The 20,431-nt window shown below is 44.8% G+C and overlaps 1 pseudogene; it reads left to right on the forward strand.

Annotated features, from left to right (window-relative positions):
- The first annotated feature begins 3,856 nt into the window (after nucleotides 1–3,856).
- Nucleotides 3,857–18,773, forward strand: LOC136544680 (dolabradiene synthase KSL4, chloroplastic-like; annotated as a pseudogene).
- Nucleotides 18,774–20,431: the final 1,658 nt, after the last annotated feature.

Here is a 20,431-nt window from a genome sequence, read left to right on the forward strand (position 1 = left end):
GCTCCCATGGAAAACCCTATGTCATTTTCTTTCTCTGCTTCTCTCTCCTCGCCGCGTCGGCTCTCTCTCCTTCTCTCTCTATGCCACGTCGGCTCTCTCTCCCTTCTCAACCAGAACCTCAGCGGTCAGAGACAAGATGACAGCACTATCGTTGAGCGGTCTAGCGACGACACCCTGAGTGCACGTGCGCTACGTGGTGGAGCATCGGTGGTTCTCGTGATGTGGCTAGAGGGATGATGGAGCTGCCGTGGGGCCCCTCACCAGCGCGCGCGCTCATCGGAGGTTGAGTGCACCACTGTCGAGCGGCCCTCGGGTGGTGCCCTAGACCCAAGACTGAGACGGAAACCGCACGGCGGCAAGTGCTTGCGTCCGTGGTGGCTTGGTTTCCTCCACGTGCGATGGCGGTGGTTCTAATGGTGGAGAAGCATGGTGAGCCCCCCTTTTTTCTTGGTCTACCTCCCCTAACCCTAGCCTCATTTGACTTTCTCCCCCTCGACCCTCTCTCGTCGGCGACGCCCGAAGATGAGGCCGCGCGTGGTAGTTGGAGGAGGATACGGTGTCGCCACGGGCCCTTCGATGGAGCACGCGCCCGCTTCGGCGCTCTGAGCCCGTGCGCCTGTGCACATAGCGTCGAGCGATGGCTGCTCCCATTCTGCCCGGTCGATGGTGGGTCTCTTCCCGCGTGACAACGATGGAGGAGCTCTGATGAGTCCCTCTCCCTCTCCGTCCATGTCATTAGGGTTAGGGTTTCTACCCCTGATCTAGATCTACACTCAACCTGGCTCTTGATGCTATTGAAAAGTCTGAAAGTACTTGTAGGCATAGATCAGTGGGTAATACTGAGCTTAGATAGAAGACTTGGGTCGCCAAGCGCAGTCGTGGCCATGGTGCTGCAGCGATGTGGCCACTGGAGTCAGAGTCGAGGAAGTCGTGCAGGCGTGGTCTAGTGGCAGCGACGAAGGCGATGGCACTTCTCGTCGCTTACAGCGTGCCCTCTAGATCGTCTTAGGGATAGGAAAACCGGTGGAGCGCTGGCGGCTGCGATGAACCTCATGTCTTACGCCCCGGCCCCCACCTTACTCTTTATAACGCTGCGCGACAGGGGCCCATCAGCCAGGAAAATGGCTGGACGCCCCCGATCAGGGCGCGGATCAAGGGCCCAATTAGCCGTTGGGCCAGCTGGTGGAGATCAATCTAACAATACTCATACCCTACACGTCGAAGATTCTTCTGTCTCATGAAAAAAAAGAGATTCTTCTGTCTCTCTTTCGGAAGCGCCTGCATTTGAAAACTCTTAAGAGCACATAATTCTTACTGAGAGGAAAACAACTAGAAGATAGTTTTTATTTTTCCACTGTGGACATTGTTGGAGCAAAATCATATAAACAAAAACACGACATATATATATTGAAGAAATCATCCTGATAAATACATATGCTGCAGTCTGCACTACTTGAGTTTGTTTTTTGGGTTTGTCATCACTCTTCAGTCTTCACATATCACATACATAATATATAGCATGAATAATTGAATTAAAAGAGAGAAACAAGCCATGAATGAATAAAACAAAATATAAGTACTACTAGGAACTACCAGTGGGACAAGGCAAATAGGCAATCGTGTAATAATAAGGCGTGTAGTGTAGTACATATGCCACTTTTCTGAACGGTTAAGGAACGCGATTGTCTACAGTAACGTGCTTGGGCTCCAGCATAGCAGCTGCCCCTATAAATGGCACAGTAGGGGTGGCTGGTAATACGAGCCACCCCTACAAATATCATACTCGTGGACTTCGTAACTCATGTCCGCATCTGCCTCCACCCCCTCGGTCTGTCCCTCGCCCCTTCTCCTCTCTTTCTCCAACGCCGCCACCTCATCCATCTCCCGTCGCCTCCCCCTCCTCTCTTCCTTCGACGACGCCACCACCCCTTCCTCTTCCATCGTTTGCGGCCACCATCCCCTCCTCTACAGGCGTGGCCACCACCCCTCCACCAGTGCGGCCACAACCCCCTCCTTTCCCCTCTTAGATCTAGATCTAGAAGGGTGGGGAGGTGGGGGCTTCCACTACGTCATGGCGTTCTCCCCGGATCTGTTGCTCACGTCGCCGCCGCTCATGTCATGCCCGTCGTCGAGCCGCCCACGTCGGAGGCCGCGGGTACCTCGTCTTCCTCCACCACCGCTGGTACCGAAGGCACTCACAAGTTGTCGCCGGGAGCCATAGCAAGAGCGCAAGGGGTGGTGCGGGCTACGATGAGGATTAGAAGAAGGCCTTCCGTGCGTCGCAGCTCCACGTGGTTGCGATTTGAACCCACTCCTCCAACTTGCAGTTAGATCCATGTCCGCTCAGGCGGGATCGATGTCCACTCTGCGGCTAGATCCATGTCCACTCAGGCAGGAGCGACTAGATCCATGGCCGCTCAGGTCTCCTGTTGCTGCTGTGGTGGGGGACTCTGCAAGGTTTTTTACCTTACTGTTCCTGGTCGATTTTTGTACTAGCTCTGATATATGGTGCATCTGTTGATATTTTCCTGTATATAGGATACCCTATCCGTTGATTTAGGAGAAGGGATCCTATCAGGCACTACCAATTCAAAGCACAGGTAATTTCTTCTGCGTGTTAGGCTATTCTATTTACATATAATGTAAAATTCATCTGCATTTGTGAAAGCAGTACACTGGTTTTAGATGAAACATGCCTAAGATAACTCTATAAGAAGTACTATTTAACATGTATTACTCTTCCTATTTGATTCTTTTACTATCCACTACTCTTGGATCCTCATTGCAATATTAAGAAGTCCATGTACCGTCTACCCCTGTGTTGGCTGCTATTTCTAAAAGATAGCTTTTATTCATGAGGCTGCCATAATAATGTGCTCATTTTTGTGAGGAAGGACATGTTGGTTCTGTTGATATGAATAAGTTAGTACCAAGGAATGTGTTTTTAATCCACCATTTAAAATTCTTAACGTCCTGTAATCACTAATTGGGAATCTAGAAAAAAAAGAAAGACAATTATTATGGTTATACTTGAAATTTATCACATTAATTAAGTCTTTGTTATCTCTTATAAAACCATGAGAAGAGATGCATGTTGTATACACCATGGATTTTTAGTACAACCACATATGAAAAATTGTATAGTATACTAATATGAATGGGGGCATGTGAGTTTTAAGCCAACCAGTCGACTAGTGGTTCTGTTATTAGATTTTTTTCACTAACTTTGATGTGTGACCAACAATGATGTGGATGATGATTTGTAAAAAAATATGGGCATGTAGGTCCTAAGTCAACCAGTCGACACTAATTAGAGAGGTCTGTGTACATATTTGAGTCTGAGTTAATTCTTTTTAATGTCCTAGGGTTGTGTTTGTCTGAGTGTCAATGTGGATGGCAATAGCTACACGATTTTTGCTGGTGCTTTGAATGGTTTACTGAACAGTATTTAGAATATCCAAGGTGACACTTTCTTCATTTTCTCTTAAGCTATAAATTCTCTGTCTTAATTTTACAGCACTTTCATGGAGCTTTTGTGATTGATAATTCATTTCTTAATTTGTGTGCCTATAAACCTATCATTATAATCTGGCATTGTCTTATTAGCATTTAGATTTAGATTTAAAATAGATACAAGGAACCTGTAGTCATCAACTAATTATCAAGGAACCTATAGTGAATTTGACTTGCCTAACTATTTCTGTTTTCTGGATACAGGCATTAGATTACTGCCATTCACAAGGTATTATGCACCAAGATGTGAAGCCCCACAATGTTATGATAGATCATGAGCTTCGGAAACTCCGACTAATAGATTAGGGCCTTGCTGAATTCTATCATCCTGACAAGGAATATAATGTCCGTGTTGCCTCCAGGTAGCTGCAGATATGTGACAATGTGAGTGCGCAGCCTGAATATCTAGTTCAGATAGGTTGCAAATCTTTATTTTTTTTTCATGATTTCAATCTTGTCAACTACACTTGCACTGTATTCTGTATTTGTATCCCAAGGATATTTAACTATGATCTTATGTTCTGTTTGCAGCTGCCCATATGGACATATGGAAAGTACAGTTAAGATGAAAGTACAGAAGTGGTCCATGATGCTTACTATTCTCGACTATATCTTGCAAAGGTAACTGCACTCCCAAGGAAATTATATCACATAAACTGTCCTTTTTAATGCATTGGTCTGAAAAAGCATTGCAACATGACACCAAATAGGGAATGACCAAGACACTATTAGTTTTGACCTAAGCCATCGGATGCTATCAACATTGCTTAGTACTCGGCATATTAGGTAGAGGAAGCCACCTCTCTGCCTTATTATTAGCCTTACCTGTGTGTATGGGGCAGCCGGTGGCTTCTTTCCTAGCATTTTTCTCTTTCCTAGTATCACATTGAGTTGACATATTGTTTCTCATATCGTTGGCATGTTTTCTATTCGTGGGGATCATGTGTCTCGGAGCATTACCACAATGCTATGATATTCCTTATTTCAATTTACAAATTTCTTGTCTTATGAATGGCAAAGTTGCCCTGAAGTGATATATATTCACTATCTTGATCTCCTTTGTCCTCTCTTTATAGGAGCGGGATAATAACATACAGTAAGATCCTGAGGAGCTTGTGAAATTTGAATTCGAATTATAAATTTAATTTTTTTTACGAAAAAATGTATTGTAGGGGCAGTTCTATACTGAATCGCCCCTACAAACAGGTATTATAGGGACGGCTGGTACTACAGCCGCCCCTACAAATCGATTTTATAGAGGCGGCTGGTGTTGCCAGCCGTCCCTACAAATCGATTTATAGGGACGACTGATAACATCAGCCACCTCTATAAATCGATTTGTAAGGACGGTCTGAAAACCGTTCCTACAAATACATAATTTATAAAGACGGTATGATAGGGGCGGCTGGCCGAGCCGCCTCTAAAAAAAAAAAAACCTCACCAGCCGTGTGTGTCGTTGAGTCATTGCATTGGCTCGTTTCTCTTTCGGCTGCAGCAATGATGATGCAAACGTACCAGCACTGGGACACTAACCTAGTAGTCCTAGCTAGAGCAAGACGAACCAGCATGCCAGAATCAGAATCTGATGAATGAACAACGCCACACCAAGCAGCCGAGCACAGTGACACCGTGGAACGGAGTACTATATGATTCTCATCGCTCACGCTTGTCTGACCGATCGACGAACAATGACACCGAAAGCTTTGGGGTGCGTCGGCGACGGCGGACGGCCGTGGAGAAGGAGACTACGGGAGCTGGAGCGGGAGCGCGAATGGAATCACAAGCTGCCCTGCCCCGGAAATTTGAGTCTAGATGGAGAAGATGATGCAATTGCTCTGTCCTAAATGGCTAAAACTCTAAAAAAATGATGCAATTGCCACTTTTTTGTTTTGTGACTTAAATGATGCAATTGCCTCGGTTTAGGTTTTTTTTTTTGAGCAAAATTGCCTCGGTTTAGCTAGCAAGAGTACGATCGCGCGATGGGCTGGGATATTGAGTTTGGGCTTCAGTGGGCCGGGATCACATGAGGGCATGCTTGGGATAGTTCGGACTCCGGCCCAATCCCCACAATAGTGGGCTGGTATTTTGGAATAAGTTTTGGCCCACTCACTATAGTACGCCAGGACGATTTTGGAGTAATGAAATTTGTAATAAAGAAAATTATTAGCTCTTGACAGCATCTATGAGGTTGTAGTTTTGAGTTTTCTATTTGTCGTTAAGATGTTTAAATAAATTATTTTCAGCAACATATTAATCACATGCAGAGCTCGTTCCTTTGATAATTTTTTTCTTTCTCGTACGGAGTTGAATCACTACCGGAAATCGGCGATTTGCCGAGTGCCGGAGGCTTTGCCAAGTGTATTTTATCGGGCACTCGGCAAATACCGTGTTTGCCGAGTGCCAGAAAAATACACTCGGCAAACAAAAACACACGACAAAATACGTCTTTGCCGAGTGCTATTTTTTGGCACACGGCAAAATACGTCTTTGCCGAGTGTTTTTTTCTGGCACTCGGCAAAGAGGCTTTTTGCTGTGTGCATTTTTTTGGCCCTCGGCAAATCAGTTTTTCGAAGCAATTTTTGAGGCCCTAAATGAATTCAAATGAAAAACTTTTCAACTACAAAGTTGTATAACTTCTCAAGATCTACAAAGTTTATTTTGATCATTTCTTCATTTGACAAAGCGACAATAACGTTGTTCATAAAATCTACATCACTCATATCTCTCATATTAGTTTTATGAAAGTAGAAGACAGATATATAAGATTTGTGAACAATGTTACTATCACTATGTCGGATGAACAAATGACCAAAATAAACTTTGTAGATCTTGATAAGTTATGAAATTTTGTAGTTGGCAACATTTTGATTTGAAATCATCTTGTCATGCAAAAACGACGTTTGAATTTGAAAATTTTAAAATTTGAATTTTTCAAAAGACCTCGGATGGGAAAACTTCCTAAATGAAAATTGTAGATCTGCAAAAGTTATGAAACTATGTAGTTGACAACTTTTTGATTTGAAATCATCTTATCATGCAAAACTACGTTTGAATCTCTTAAATTTAAAATTCAAATTTTTCAAACAACCTCGGATAGAAAAACTTACTAAATGAAAATTGTAGATCTCAAAAAGTTATGAAACTTTGTAGTTGACCACTTTTTGATTTGAATTTATTTAGGGCCTCAAACAAGCAATTTACTCTCAGTTTGTCGAGTGCCTTTTTTCTCACTCGGCAAAGAGGCATTTTGCCGTGTGCATTTTTTTGGTCCTCGGCAAATCAGTTTTTCGAAGCAATTTTTGAGGCCCTAAATGAATTCAAATGAAAAACTTTTGAACTACAAAGTTGTATAACTTCTCAAGATCTACAAAGTTTATTTTGGTCATTTCTTTATTTGACAAAGCGACAATAACGTTGTTCATAAAATATACATCTCTCATATCTCTTATATTAGTTTCATGAAAGTAGAAGAGAGATATATATGATTTGTGAACAATGTTACTACCACTATATCGGATGAACAAATGACCAAAATAAACTTTGTAGATCTTGAGAAGTTATGAAATTTTGTAGTTGGCAACATTTTGATTTGAAATCATTTTGTCATGAAAAACGACGTTTGAATTTGAAAATTTTAAAATTTGAATTTTTCAAAAGACCTCGGATGGAAAAACTTCCTAAATAAAAATTGTAGATCTCCAAAAGTTATGAAACATTGTAGTTGGCAACTTTTTGATTTGAAAATATCTTGTCATGCAAAACTGCGTTTGAATTTCAAAATTTTAAAATTCAAATTTTATAAACGACCTCGGATGGAAAAACAACCAAAATAAACTCTGTAGATCTCGAAAAGTTATGAAACATTGTAGTTGGCAACTTTTTGATTTGAAAACATCTTGTCATGCAAAACTACGTTTGAATTTCCAAATTTTAAAATTCAAATTTTGTAAACGACCTCGAATGGAAAAACTTCCTAAACTAAAAGTGTAGATCTCGAAAAGTTATGAAACTTTGTAGTTCACAACTTTTTTATTTGAATTCGTTTAGGGCCTCAAACAAACAATTTACACTCGGTTTAGTATAATATATTGGGAACTAAAACGGAATCTAGACACGAGTGATAGTGTGGTGTAGTGGTAGAGGAGGTTTGTGCGTAGCAGGGAGTCTCAGGTTCGAATCCCATCGGCCGCATAGCCGTGAAATTTACGCGAAAAAAGCCGAAGATGGATGGGCGCTGACCGGTGGGGGCCTCCATCAATTAAAAAAAATTACATTTTTTTTTGGTAAAAATTCTCATTTTTTCGGGTTTTTTTCGGTTCCAACTTTGCCGAGTGTCCGCCCTTTGCCGAGTGTCCGGCACTCGGCAAAGCCTTTGCCGAGTGCCCGACAAAAAAACACTCGGCAAAGACGTCTTTGCCGAGTCATTTTTTACCGAGTGTAATTCGCCGAGTGTTACACTCGGCGAACAATTCGCCGAGTGTTTTATGCCTTTTGCTGAGTGTTTGGGACACTCGGCAAACTCAAGGAGTCCGGTAGTGAATGGAAATGATTTCTTTTTATAAAAAGTTGTAGCTATTGACAAGATCTATGAATATTAATTTAATTTATTACTCATATTTGTATCGGAGTTATTATATATTTGAAGCTCAGCTCACTGCTTTGATCAACACAATGGGAGACACGTCGGCAACGGCGGGCGTGGGTACTCAGGTGCATATAAACTCACAATGAGCATGCCACGTTATCCTACAAATACTGGGTTAACGGCATACCTAGCGCCTGGATGTCTGGCCCGCTGGCAGCATCTGGACGCACGTTCTAGGTAGCGCTCTTGTCCCCACTACGCCCCGTTCCCCACCGCGCCCCTTACTTCGTTCCCCATCGCGCCCCTATCCCTGTTCCCCCACCGCGCCCCGTTCCCCACAGCGCCCCTGTCCCTGTTCCCCAACACACCCCGTCCCCCATCGCGCCCCCTGTCCCAAGAGCACGAAAATACTTCAAGTGCAACATCGCAAACATGTGGAAAAACTATGCAGTGCAACATCGGAATATAAATACTACAACATCGTAAAATTATGTAGTGCAACATCGAAAAACATATACTGCAACATCAAAAAAATATGTACTGCAACATCAAAAATTATGTGCTGCAACATCGAAAATCATGTACTGCAACATCGCAGAAATATGTAGTGCAACATCGAAAAAACATGTACTGCAACATTGAAAAATATGCACTGCAACGTCAAAAATTATGTACTGCAACATCTCAAATAGTAGTACTGCAACATCGCAAAAATCAACCATGAAACATAGAAATGAAAATATTCGAAAATCAATTATTGCAACAACCCAAAAATAGCATTGCAACATTCAAAAATCATCTATTGCAACATCCGAAAAACCCATTGCAACACGGAGAAACAGCAAAATAGGCGTACAAACAGCAAGGGGATGGGCTTGAGGTGCAGGCTGCTCCATCCTCGGCCCATCATCTTCGAACTCGCCGGAGAGAGAAAGGAATAGGACCCCAGAGCTCGCAGGAACCCTAGCTACCGCCGCGTCCCTTGATCCAGAGGAGGAGGAGGAGGAGAGAAAGACCGACCTACCTCGTCGAAGCCGCCGCCGTCGTCCTCGTCTCCGGTGGGGGGAGCGGGAGCCAGGTCACAATGGAGGTCGCTCAGGGGGGGGGGGGGGGCGCGGGCGGGCGGAGTTGCAGCAAGCTGGGCGTGAGCGCGGCGTCCGTCCTGGAGAGCGCGCAGGGGCTATTAGCACTTGTAGCACCACATTATCAAATTATGGACTAATTAGGCTTAAAAGATCGTGAATTTATTAACTCCTTGGTATGCACGGATATGACGCCTCATCCGGTCATTTTTCTTGGTTTTATTTTATGTTTGAACCCCCTGACATGACATCCGGAATCGATCGATCTCAAGCCTGAAAGTGCTAGCTGTGCATGCAGATGGGCTGGCCCAATTTAGCGAAGAATCCGGTTTCCATGATTCAATCCAAGGGCATCTAAATGATACCGAGGCATTGCTACAACTGTACAAAGCTTCACAGGTTCAGATCTTGGAGGAGTAGTTGATCCTAGAAAACATTTTTTTTTCAGGGTCACGTAAACTGCTGAGGCAACAACAGTGTTCCAACAAGATATCAACATGTGTAGACCCGGCAGAGGTACTTTATATGTCATGTCACGATTATTCATGCCTTTTCTATTTAATTGGCGGTGCATTTTCAGATACATATGTAATTAATAAATAAATATACTTTGCAGGTAGAACATGTGCTGAAGTTCCCCTCCTACGCGACCCTGGAATATACTTCCAGATGGTAAAATCAGCATTCCGGTGAGCGAGGTCCTTGCCTGGCTAGCTAGGGAAGCAGCAGCTATAGACAGATTATCATATCTCACCTCCGTTACATACATACATTTTGGTTACAATTTTGAACCGACCGACTCCGTCGGATCAGCGTTTCTCACGCAGATGGGGAAATTGTGACGCTGGCTACCAACGGATTCCATTCCTCCCAGGCTGTGTACCAACAAGAGATTGAGCAGCTCAACAGGTCCGTGCATAACACAAACTTATTAGAAAAATCGCCTTGTGTATATTTTGGTTTTTTTTTCTCTCTCTCACGATCTCTTGAATGTCTGATGCATGTATATAGGTGGGTGAAAGAGGTGAGGCTGCCGGAGCTGGAGTTCGCAAGAGTACGGCCTCTGCCCATCCTTTTCTCGGCTGCTGCCACCAAGTTCCCCGCCCAACTATCGGAGGCTCGCATTGCGTGGAGCATGAGTTCCGTGCTGACCACCATCGTCGACGACCTGTTCGACACCGGGGAGTCAATGGAGGAGCTGCAGAATCTCGCCACGCTGTTCGGCCTGTATGCATGCAGCAACTCGATCGAGAAATAGAACCATTGACCAGACTAACATAGCTGCGCTGCAGACTGCAGTGCGTTCCACATTTCGACTGATCCACCGTTGCCTTCTGGTCGATGCTGTGGCTGACAGGTGGGACGCGCACCAAGAAGCTGGCTTCTACTCAGAGCGCGTGGAGATTGTTTTCCGCGCTGTTTACGACACGTGCAAGCATCTCGTGGGCAAGGCCGCGTCCGCGGCGTCATGGACCACATCGCCGAGCTCGTAAGTCCTATCTGTCTCATAATTTCAGCTCCAGTGCTCGCCGTCGGTGCCCCGGTGACCGACAGATGATGACAGAAGGATGATGCTCTCGCGCATGCACGCAGTGGGTGGACATTGTGAGGGCCATGATGTCCGAGACGGAGTGGAGGATGAGCGGCCGCGTGCCGTCCGTGGAGAAGTACCTGCCGATCGGGGAGGTGTCGTTCGCGATTGGCCCGATCGTCCCCATGGCCGCCTACATCGTCGGGCCAGAGCTCCCGGAGGACGTGGTGAGGTGCCCCCGAGTACGAAGAGATGCTCAGCCTCGTCAACTTGTCGGGACGCCTCCTCAACGACCTCCAGACGTACCAGAGGGAGAAGAAGCAAGGGAAGATAACAGCGCGTCCTGCTGCTAGCTGATCCGTCCTAAGGAGGTGAAGAGCATCACGTTAGATTGATCTCCTAACCAATAAGTCCAACGGTTTATTGGGCCTTGGTCACGCGCCCTGATCGAGAGCGTCCAACCCTACATGGTTGGTGGACCCCCGTCGCACTGCGCTATATAAAGAGGTGGGGGCCGGCGGCTCAAAGCACGAGGTTCGCCGTGAGCCGCAAACCCCACCGACAAACCCTAATTCCGATCTCGAAGAGGGTGCGCAGCCAGCGACGGGAAGCCGCCACCGTCATCACCGTCATCCCATCGTCACTGCACTGCATCACAGTCTCCACTGTGTCGCCTCTCTTCACCGATCGTCGATGCCCGTGCGCAGCCTACATCGACGAACCTGATGGAGGCTACTGGATCCTCCACCCCTACGGTCTCAGGTTCGGTACCCTTCCCTTTCTCTCCCTCTCTCTCTAGACCGTTCTACATGTCCTAGGATCTACCGTTTACATGTTATACCGAATAGAACAGTCAAAGTCTAGATCTATGATCCTACAGTCATTACAATGGTACCAGAGCCACGGTTTAGGTATAGATATGGCTAGGGTTTTGATCTAGAACGGATAAATCGATTAGAAAAGGAAAAGATGAAGAGATCCAGTGCGGATCTAGAAAGTAGAAGGGGCTTCGGCCGACAAAGGGTTCGGTTGAACCCTAAAAAACTCGGTCCTTTCGGATCTGAGAAAAGCAGTGGGTTTGGATGAACCCTAACCCTAACTGGGTTAAAGGAAAATTGAGGGCTCGTTTTCATGACAAAACCGAACCCTAAAACCCGAAATCGTTTCGGGAAAAGCAAAACAGTGGCCATCCCAAACCCCAACCCTAACTCTAATCATGAAAACGGATGAAATCTGAACAAAAGAATCAAAAGAAAGGGGAAGAAAGGTAAGAGGGTGGCCTACCTCGCCGTTGCACGGCACTACAGTCATGCCGGCATGCGGGGAAGAAAAAGGCCGGCTCGGGGCACTCCTTGCCGGAACAAGCCATAGGGGCGCCGCGGCCAGGCCGCTCGACGGCGGTGCGCTCACCCGCTGAGGAGCGCGCACGCCAGCGAGGGGGCCGGCAACGGCGTCAAGGCTCCACCGATTCGCCGCTCGGTGCTGCGTTGGCTGCGCTGAGGAAAGAGAGCGGCGAAGACAGAAAGTGGAGAAGGCCGAATGACGCTAGGGTTCAAGGGCGCCGCGGCGGTCGCCGTTTTGATCCTCTGATGCACGCGCGCAGCCGTCGGATGGAGAGGAACGGCCGAGATGGAGTGGGCCAAGTCGCGGCCCAGGCGGGCGCGCGGACGCGCGGGACATTGCCGGCCCAGGCCCAGGTTGCGGCCTGGGTGCGGCCTGTGCGCGCGAAAAGAAAAGGGCCGAGCCGTTTTATGCGGTTTTGGGCCAAAACAGAGTGGATTGAGTCTGTTTTTTGCATTTTCTTTTTCCAGAAAATTGAAAAATGGAAATTGGCTCAAAAGAAATAGAAAAAGTAATTTTCCCTGTGGGTAAAATTCATCAAATTGAATATTTTTCCGCTGCGTATTTAAAGATGCAATTTTCATTATTAAATTCGAACCAACGGGAGAATTTAATTTTTTTGAAAATGAATATGTTTTGAGTTGATTATGATATTGTTATTTTCTAACCAACGTTGTTAATAGCAATATTATAATTTTAATGATTTTGCATTATTTCTATTTCTACCCAACGGTGATGTAGATTTAATGTATAAAATAATTGTATGTTTTAATTTTGACCAACGTTAAACTAAGGCATGCAATTATTGTTGTTATTTCTGTTCTCACACTATTTGAATTGTGTTTTTAGGATGATACAACTTGATGAGTTGTATCAAAGAGATCCCCACTCTAAAAGGTGATAACTATATTGAGTGGAAGAAAAAGATAGACCTGGCCTTTATCCTCGCTGAGGTGGACTGGGTTGTCATCACACCGTGTCCCAAAAAACCTGTGGCACCGGTGAGGGAGACAGATGAGACTGATGCTGCATGGCAGAACAGAGAGTGGGATTTTGCTCCCGTAAAGATGTCCTATGACCTTGAGCATAGAAAATAGGTCACTGCCAACAAGAAGTGTTTGGCAGTGATAAAGAACACGATTGAGCCTGCTATTGTGGGCTCAATTCCAGACTGTGACACGGTCACAGAGTACCTAGATAGAATAAAGAGTCAGTTCACTGGCTCTTCAAAGACATATGCAACTTAGCTGATCAAGCAGCTGGTTATAGAAAGGTACTCTGGTGGCGGCAGTGGCATTAGAGAGCACATACTGAGAATGAGCAATCTGGCATCTAAGCTCAAACCAATGGATTTGGCACTTAAGGATGAGTTTCTTATTCATTTGATTTTTGCTTCTTTGCCCAAAGAATTTGACACATTTGTTGTTAATTACAACATACAGCCTGAAAAATGGGATTTAGAAAAACTCATAGCCATGTATGTGCAGGAGGAGAAAAGAATAAAAGTTTCACAAGGTGGTTCTGTCAACTACCTAAAAGATAAGAAAAAGAACTATAATAACAGCTCTTCCTCTAAGTCATCTGGAAAAGGTACCATGCAACAGTCTCAGAACCAGCAATTCCCAATGGCTAAAGACCAATGTCTCCACTGCAAGAAGACGAGACATTATAAAAAGAATTGTCCTGATTTCTTAAAGATGATTATGAAGAATAAAGGTGAGAACATTATTACGTTCGTAAATGAATCCTTGTATGTAAAGTTTTTAAAATCTACTTGGTGGATTGATTCAGGTGTAACTATTTATGTTGTTAATTCATTACAGGGATTCCGTTCGATGAGAACTTTGCAAAAAAGCGAAAGTTTCATTAAAGTCGCAAATAGAGTACAAGCAGATGTTGAGGCCGTTGGAGATCTTCCTCTAGAGCTTTCAGATGGCTTCATACTTTTTCTTAGAGATGTTCTTTATGTACCTTCTTTGCAAAGAAACCTTATTAGTGTATCAAAGTTAGACCATGATGGTTATGATTGCCATTTTAGAAATGGCAAATGTCAGATATTGTTTAATAATAAATGTATTGGTCTTGCCTTCCGACAAGACGAGCTTTATTTGTTATCACTTCGAGAAAATGTGAATTCTGTATGTGATGTGAATGAAAATGTATTCTCATCGAACAATGGAAACAGAAAACGAAAGAGAGCTCACGATGCGTTGTCGAAATTATGACACTGTCGTTTAGGCCATATTTCGAGGGGGAGAATAGAAAGACTAGTTAAGAATGATATTTTTCCTCCATTAGAGCTCTCAGAGTTAGAACAATGTAGAGATTGCATAAAAGGAAAGTATGTAAAGAAAATTAAGAAAGATGCCAAACGAAGCACAGGAATCCTACAGATTATTCACACAGACATATGTGGTCCTTTTCCTGTGAAAAGTGTGGATGTTTATGATTCATTCATAACATTCACAGACGATTACTCTCGGTTTGGCTATATTTATCCAATTAAAGAAAGAACAGAAGCGTTGGATAAATTTAAAATATTTAAAGCAGAAGTTGAAAATCAGCATGATTTAAAGATTAAGATAGTCAGGTCTGACCGTGGAGGAGAGTACTACGGTCGGCATACCCCATATGGATAAGTTCCTGGATCTTTTGCAAGGTTCTTACAGAAGAATGGTATAGTCGCCTAGTATTCAACACCGGGCGAACCTCAGTAGAATGGAGTAACTGAAAGGCGTAACCGTACCCTGATGGATATGGTGCGTAGTATGATAAGTTACTCCACTTTACCCACGAGTCTGTGGATGGAGGCATTAAAAACCGCCATTCATATTCTCAATAGAGTACCAAGTAAGTCGGTGTCTAAAATACCGTATGAGTTGTGGACAGGAAGAGTACCCTCACTTAACCACTTGCGTGTGTGGGGGAGCCCTGCTGAGGCTAAAGTTTTTAACCCAAACATTGGGAAGCTAGATCCCAAAATAGTGAGTTGCCATTTCACTGGCTACCCAGAAAAGTCAAAAGGTTTTCGTTTCTACTGTCCTAACAGACATATAAAGTTTGTGAAAATGAAACACGCTGTCTTCCTAGAGGATGAAATGATTAGGGGGAGCATGGTAGCTCGAGAAATTGACCTTGAAGAGAAGCGGGTGTATGCACCCACTCCGATCATTCATGAGCCATTTTTCTCACTACCTGCAGTTGCTGCACCAACAGTACAAGACACTGTGGTGCCAGCACATATTGTTATCCCGGCTGTGACAACAATGAATGATGATGAGGAATCTGTGCCTCAGGATCCTATAGAACCTATCGCCACACATGAGGGGGAGCAACAACAGCCTCAAACAGAAAATGTGCTAATTGAGGAGGCCCCTAGAAGGTCTCAAAGAGTTAGAAAATCAGCTATTCCTGCTGATTATAAAGTGTACAACACTGAAGAATTTCAAATGGAGGGTGATCCCACCTCATTTGAAGAAGCCATGAAAAATGATCATTCATCAAAGTGGCTTGAGGTCATGGAAGATGAGATAAGATCAATGAATGCAAATAAAGTTTGGGATTTGGAGATAATTCCTAAAGGAGCCAAAACAGTATGCTGTAAATGGGTCTACAAAACAAAACTTGACTCTCAAGGAAATATAGAGAGATATAAAGCCCGACTTGTGGCAAAAGGCTTTACACAAAGAGAATTGATTGATTACAATGAGACCTTTTCTCCAGTCTCATGTAAGAATTCCTTCAGAATCATAATGGCATTAGTGGCACATTACGATTTAGAATTACATCAGATGCATGTAAAGACGGCATTTCTCAACGGAGACTTAGAGGAAAATGTTTACATGGCACAACCGAAAGGTTTTGTCATGGAAGGAAAAGAACGTTTGGGATGCTGCCTAAAAAAATCTATTTATGGATTAAAACAAGCTTCAAGACAGTGGTACTTGAAGTTTGATCAGACAATAAAGAATTTTGGGTTTAAAGATAATGTTGAGGACAATTGTGTCTACGCAAAGTTTAAGAATGAGAAGTTTATCTTCCTTGTCCTGTATGTGGATGATATCTTACTTGCTAGTAGTGATGTCAGTCTACTACTGGAGACAAAGAAGTTTTTATCCTCAAAATTTGATATGAAGGATCTTGGTGAAGCTTCGTTCGTTCTAGGGATCGAGATTCACCGAGATAGAAGTAAAGGGGTATTAGGACTATCACAAAAGACATACATAGAAAAGTTTTAAAGAAATTCAGTATGCACAAATGTAGTCCCTCACCTGCTCCCATAGTCAAGGGCGACAGATATGGGGATTTTCAATGCCCCAGGAACCAATATGAGATCGATCAAATGAAAGTGGTTCCATATGTTTCAGCTGTCGGAAGCTTGCAATATGCTCAAGTGTGTACGCGCCCTGACTTAGCATTTGTTACCGGGTTACTTGGTAGATTCTAGAGCAATCCTGGAATAGAACACTGGAAATTGGTAAAGAAAGTCTTGCGTTATTTGCAAGGAACGAAAGGCCTCATGATGACGTATAGAAGATCTGATTCACTCCATATAGTGGGATATTCAGATTCTGATTATGCGGGAGATAATAGAAAATCCACGTCTGGATATGTGTTTACTCTCGCAGGGGGAGCTATTTTATGGAAAAGCTCAAAGCAAACCGTCACTACATCGTCCACAATGTATGCCGAGTTTGTAGCGTGTTATGAGGCAACGGGGCAGGTGAACTGGCTAAAGAAGTTCATACCCGGTTTGAAAGTGGTTGACGACATCAATAGACCACTGAAGTTATACTGCGATAATAATCCAGCAGTACAGTATGCTCACAACAATAGGTCAAGTGGTGCTGCCAAACACATTGACATAAAGTATTATGTTGTGAAGGATAAAGTCCGGGATCAAATGATAAGTCTTGAGCATATAAGTACCGAAAAGATGCTCACGGATTCGCTTACAAAAGGCTTACTACCCAACGTGTTTAGAGAACATGTAGCCGGCATGGGTTGAAGGGAAAGTCTATGATTCCTGGACTATAAAGGGCCCAAAAGTTAAAGTAACTATTTCAGATCAGAGACGTGCATTGTAGCTGTTAAATCTATCGGCGATTGACCGTGACGATGAGATATGCTTTATGCATCATCTGTGAAGAAATGAGTAAGGATAAAATGATTGGAGTTTTAAAGTTTAAAGATAAAAGTGATAGTGAGAAAGGGGGAGAATGTTAGATTGATCTCCTAACCAATAAGCCCAACGGCTTATTGGGCCTTGGTCACGCGTTCTGATCGGGGGCGCCCAACCCTACATGGTTGGTGCGCCCCCGTCGCACTGCGCTATATAAAGAGGTGGGGGCCGGCGGCTCAAAGCACGAGGTTCGCCGTGAGCCGCAAACCCCACCGACAAACCCTAATTCCGATCTCGAAGAGGGTGCGCAGCCAGCGACGGGAAGCCGCCACCGTCATCACCGTCATCCCATCGTCACTGCACTGCATCACAGTCTCCACTGCGTCGCCTCTCTTCACCGACCGTCGCTGCCCGTGCGCAGCCTACATCAACAAACCTGATGGAGGCTACTGGATCTTCCACCCCTGCGGTCTCAGGTTCGGTACCCTTCCCTTTCTCTCCCTCTCTGTAGACCGTTCTACATGTCCTAGGATCTACCGTTTACATGTTATACCGAATAGAACAGTCAAAGTCTAGATCTATGATCCTACAGTCATTACACATCATTGAGGCCTCCAGGAGGAAGCTGCTGAGACCGGTGCTCGGAGAGGGGGCAGCGGTACCCCGCCCTGCAAGGCAGCTGTTCTGGAACATGTCCAAGGTGCTCCACCTGTTCTACATGGACAGGGACGGCTACTCGTCGCCGCTGACGGATGCGATCAACGACGTGTTGCTCAAGCCGCTCCAGGTAATAAGGGGGGAAGAAGATCAATTCTCCGAACGCGAACGGTAATACAAAAATTAGGGCGCATCTCCGCGCGACGGTGCGTGCCTGTATGATCCGGTGGTCTGGTGGCTTTTTTTTTTTTTTTTTTTTTTTTTTTGTTCGTGGTCTGGCCTTGCATGCTAGCTTGTCGTCAGGTTGTCCACTAGTACGTTGCGCGCGCAAGGGCGCGTGGTATATGGACGGCAAAAATTCATAGAAACATGTGGATTTTTGATAGGGTAAGCGACTAATAAGAGCAATGGAAGTAATATAAGATATTAGTTATAGTAGGTGTTGAAGCATACGTAGTGTCATACAGGAGCATTGATGCTGACAATTATAGACATGACATTTTCATATCATACACATAGCATAAAAGTATGCTAACTTCATTTAGAGATGGAATCTGTTCTGAAATTTTGGAGCCCCACGACGCTCATATATGTAGGCAGAAGCACTAAGTTCGTGTTCTGCTCCTAAATCTTGACAAAATCACTGATGCAGTATTATGGTTTCGAACCTGTAATGCATAGAACAGGTTGTAGTCTAGGATACTAAAGCAGGCATGTTCGCTTCTCTTATAATCCGTCTTTTTCAGCTTTTTTTTTTCAACCGGAACAGTGTTTTTCTCTCACAACAAATCAGCCGGAGCAGTGTTTCGGCTTTTTCAGCGAAGCGAACGGGGCCATAATAAGTCGTATACAGTACATATATCTGCCACTTTTCTGAACTGTTAAGCAACGCAATTGTGTCGTTGAGTCATTGTCTCCTTTCTCTTTTAGCTGCAGCAATGATGCAAACGTACCATCACTAGACGAACATGCCAATCAGAATACGGGGAACAAGGCCATACCAAGCAGCCGCGCACAGCACAGTGACACAGTGGAGCAGAGTACTAGCTAGGATTCTCGATTCTCATCTCTCACGCTTGTCTGGCCGACCGAGCGACGAACAACGAAAGCTTTGCAGTGCGTCGGTGACGATCCACGGGAGGGGGAGCGCCAATGGATTAACGAGCGGAGCCATTGTTTAATCCTTGCGGTTCACTGCACTGTCCCCGGAGGATCCGAGTCTGGATGGGAGTCATGGAGAAGACGGGAGGGGGAGCCCCGGACGCTCGTGGGATGGGCTGGGATATTGGGTTAAGTGGGCCGAGAACACATGAGGGCATGCTTGGGATAGTTCGGACTCCAGTCCAATCCCCACATTAGTGGGCTAGTATTTTAGAATAAGTCTTGGCCCTCTCAGTAGATTACGCGAGGACGATTTTGGAGTAATAAAATTTGTAAAGAGAATTATAGCTCTTGACATGATCTATATGTGTTGTAGTTTTGAGTTGTTTTTATTTGAAGACGTCAAGATCTTTAAATAAACGGCGCTGCAAGCGCCCGGACACGTCCGGCGCACGAGACGTGACCGGACGCCAGGCCCTTCGCACCGAGGCATTCCAACCCCGACCGTCCTTGTTAAAAAAAAAACAAACCCACCCGCCCCAGCCGCTCACTTTCTTCACCGCCCGACCCCTGCCCTAGCCGCTCACTTCTCTTCACCGCCCGACCCTCCGCGGGAATAGAACAGAACCCGCTCACCCCCGCGCTCTCCCATTAGAAGATTGTTTTGCAACATCAAACAAAAACAATGCGAGGTGAAAGATCAGAACAAGTCTACTGCAACATTAGAACAAAAGCGACTTCAAATACACAACAAAGCTACTGCAACACGAGATACAACATCAGAAAAAAGACAAATGCAACAAAGAAAAAATATTTGTTGCAACAGCAAACCAAAACTACTGCAACAACAAAAACAAAGCGCAATGCGAGATGCAACATCAGAAAAAAGACTAATGCAACAAAGAAGGACACACCTACCTCGCTGGAAGCCGCCGCCATCGCCCTCCTCTCCGGTGGCATGGAGGTCGCAGAGCGAGATAGGGAGGCTGGGAGGCTTGCCGGAAGCTGCCGCCGTCGCCCTCCTCTCTCGGTGGCATGGAGGTCGTGGAGGGGGGAGGAAGGGAGGGAGGGGCGCGGTGCGCGAGCGCTGCGTGCCAGCAGAGAGAGAGAGAGTGGAGGAGCGGGGGGGGGGGGGGGGAGAGGGCGAGCAGAGCGAGAGAACTGGGTGCGCGGTCACGGGATGGGATGGGGAGGGAGTCGAGCCAGCGGATAAGGTGAGGCGCGTCGAGTCGTTACCGTTAAATAAATTATAGAAAATTATAGTGCCATATTAATCACGTACTAGGCTCGTTCCTTTGATAAATTTTATCTTTCCCATATAGAGTCGAATGGGGATGAAATTTATACAAAAGTTGTAGTTATTAATGAGATCTATAAATATTAATTAAATTCATTTTTCATATTTATATCAGTTTATATATTTGAAGTTCAGTTTGCTGCTTTGATCTACAAGATGGGAGGCGTTAGCGGCGGCGCGACTGGGTACATGGAAGGCGACG

The sequence above is a fragment of the Miscanthus floridulus genome, chromosome 3 (assembly GCF_019320115.1).
Source record: "Miscanthus floridulus cultivar M001 chromosome 3, ASM1932011v1, whole genome shotgun sequence".
NCBI lineage: Eukaryota > Viridiplantae > Streptophyta > Magnoliopsida > Poales > Poaceae > Miscanthus > Miscanthus floridulus.